Consider the following 3,315-nt stretch of genomic DNA (forward strand, 5'->3'; position numbering starts at 1 on the left):
TCTGCATTTCTTTTTAATAATTATGTGGTGGTATTTTTGGTGTGGATATTCTGTATTTTTTTAACTAGTTTCCTATTGAGAGGTATTTAGGTTACCTCCAATTTTCGAAATGGTACAGTGATCATAATTGCACATATGTTTTTGTACACATTTACAGGAATATATGCAGGACAGATGAAGTGGAAGTGATGAGTGTATATATATTAAAAACTCTGATAGATGGTGACAAATTATTCTCCAAAAAGGAGGTAACCTTTTATACTCTCATCAACAGAGTATGAGCGTTCTTGTTTCCCCAACAGCATCATTACCTATTATCAATCCTTTCAGCTCTGTAAGATTTGATGGGCAAAAAACAATTTCTCCTTGTTTTATTTGCATTTCCCTGCATGTTAGTGAAGTTGAGGATGTTTTCAAATATGTATTGGATTATTTGTATTTCCTCTTTTTATTTTATTTATTTTTTAAATTTTTATTTTTAGGAGAGGCGACCCTTGGTTGACCTCACAGATTGCAAGGACCTTGTCAGTTTACAATCCCTTATTTTTCATGCCTACAGCACCTGGTCTTCTTAGATGGTCTCCCATCCAAGTACTAACCAGGGCCGACCCTGCTTAGCTTTCAGGATCAGAAGGATCAGAGTTGTTCAGGGTGGAATGGCCATAGCAGGGTGGCATGGCTATAGTTCTCTTTTTAGAATTATCCGTTTTTCTCCTCTGCCATTTTTCTATATTAGCTTGCTTATTTTTAATAGAATATTTGTAGGAGTTTTATATATTATAGTTACTAAGCATTTGTCTAAGGTATGCGTTACAAATAATTTTCCCAATCTTCCACTTTTGTCAGAGTTTTAAATTTCTATGTAATAAAATGTCTATTTTTTCTTATAACTACTAAGTCTTTCCTACTCCATGAATATAAAAATATTTCTGTGTTTTCTTCTAATACTTGTATAATGTAGTTCTTGAATCAATCTGGATTTATTTCTGAGTATGCATATATGGTAGAAATTCACTTCATTTTTTTTCTGTGTGGCTCTCTTATTGTCCCAGTAGTAGTATTATTTTTGAATAATTTTTCATTTTCCCATGTTTAGAAATTCCACCTTTATCATAAGCTAAATTCCTATGAATACATGAGTTAATTTCTGGACTCTATTATCTTTCATTAATCTATTTGTTTATTCCTACTCCAGTATTGCATTGGCTTAATTACTATAATTGTGTAGATTGTTTTTATTTCTCATGGGGCAAGTTCTCCACCTCATTTTTACCTCAAATATTTTTTTGCTATTGTTTATTTTCTATTCTAGAAGAACTTGAGAAGCAGCTTGTCACAGTTGATTAAAAATCTTGCAAAAATTTTCATTGAGATTGCCTTGGAGTTATAGATTATTTGGGAAGAATCAACATCTTTACAAAATTAAGTACTCCACTCAGGAACATAGAATGTCTATATATTTATCAAGCTCTTCAGTCTTCCAGTAAAGTTTTAGAGTTATCTTCATATAAGTCTTATGCATTTTTTTATTAGGTTAATTCCTAGGTACTCTATTATCTTTGTTGTTCTTGTGAACAGGATTTTTTTCCTGTTACATTTCATTAGTTATTACTGGGGCTTTTGTATCCAGTCACCTTAGTAAACTCTCATTAATTACAATAGTTATTTTAGTTGCTTCTCTCGAGATATCTAGGCAGATAACCATGCCATCTACAAGAAATACAGCCGACCCTCGAACAACACAGATTTGAACTGTGTAGGTTCACTCATATGTGGCTTTTTTTCAATAAATACCTGTATTGGTTTTAATCAATGGTTGGGAGTCCACGGATGTGGAGGGTCAATTGTATGCAATGCTCTATGACACTTTATATAGAGGACTTGAGCATCTACAGATTTTAGTATCAGTGGGGAGTCCTGGGACCAATCCCCATGGATACTTAGGGACTACTTAAGTTTTGGGGGAGTAAAAAGTTATATGCAGATTTTTAACTGCATGGTTGGAAGAAGGTTGGCACTTTTAAACCCTACATTGTTCAAGGGTCGACTGTAATAGCTTTAGTTCACACTTCCCAGTATTCACACTTCATATTTTTTTCTTGTCTTGTTGCGTTGGTTACAACCTACAGTGCAATATGAATAGTAACGACAATAGCATGACAGGATTTTTGATTCACCATCACATGTGATGCTTGCTATAGATTTTGGTAGTTTTTCTTTAATGAGTTAAGGAAGTTTCCAGATATCCTACATTACAAGTAGAGTTTGTTTGTTTGTTTGTTTGTTTTAATTTGAAATGGATGTAGAAAATGCTTCTCAAAATCTAACATATAATTTTTGTTAATATAACAGATTATATCAAAACATCTTCTAAAATTGAACCATCCTCACAGTTCAGAGACAAACATTATTTGTTCAGTCATTCGGTATTATTCTTTTTACACAATGTTCCATTTTATTTACTAATATTTTATTTGGGATTCTGTAAACCAATTTCATGATTTGGTTTGTGCTAGCCTGTGCTAGTTCAGTAAATGTGCTGGCTTATGCTAGTCTATATGCTCCGCATCCTGTTCATCAGTTTTTAAAAACAGCAGTATAATGTGTTTTCTTCTTAAAATTGGATTACTTTTTACTTTAGCTTTTCTTATGTAAAATATAAATTTGTGTGGTAAAGAAGGCTAGTCTAGTAATGTGTTCAAATGAACACGTACAAATAAAATGGGAATAAGCAGCCTGTATCCCTGGCTGAAGATGGGGGTGGCCCCTGAGCACCTTTATAAAACGTAGCAATGGTTTCTTAATCTAATGTAGCTTAGATAAAATGCAATGATATTGATGTTTCCTTCAATCTCATGAAAGGAAGGGTTTTAAATATATTAACGACCGTGACTATTAAGGAAACTTAAATCTTCTTGTTTAATTTCTCTATTACTTTTTGGCTCAAAGTAGCATATCAGCAAATAGTTTGAATGTACTCGTGTGTGAAAACAACATGAAAAAGACTTGAGATTTTGTTTGTAGATATTTGTTTCTACCTTCAAGAAACTCAGGAGAAAATAATTTTTCTAGTGGAAAATAAAATCATCAAGTAGAATGGTCAACCAAAAACAGGGAAGTTACACTCAGATACTGTCCTCTTACTTTCAAGCTACCGTCCAGGAATGCAGGAAGAGTTCAGATTCATGTGTTATTGTTTTTTTTTTTTTTTCCCTTTCCTTTCAGTGAGGCGGGGCTCAAGATTTAGTCTGGAATTCAGGTGACTATTAATGACTGCTCTGTGGCTGTTAAACCAAGAGAACAAACAGCTGCCCT

General features: G+C 33.2%; 1 pseudogene; it reads right to left on the reverse strand.

Annotated features, from left to right (window-relative positions):
* Positions 1 to 550: 550 nt before the first annotated feature.
* LOC118600842 lies at positions 551 to 668 on the reverse strand (annotated as a pseudogene).
* Positions 669 to 3,315: the final 2,647 nt, after the last annotated feature.

Source organism: Rousettus aegyptiacus, unplaced genomic scaffold (genome assembly GCF_014176215.1).
Source record: "Rousettus aegyptiacus isolate mRouAeg1 unplaced genomic scaffold, mRouAeg1.p scaffold_m13_p_3, whole genome shotgun sequence".
Taxonomy (NCBI): domain Eukaryota; kingdom Metazoa; phylum Chordata; class Mammalia; order Chiroptera; family Pteropodidae; genus Rousettus; species Rousettus aegyptiacus.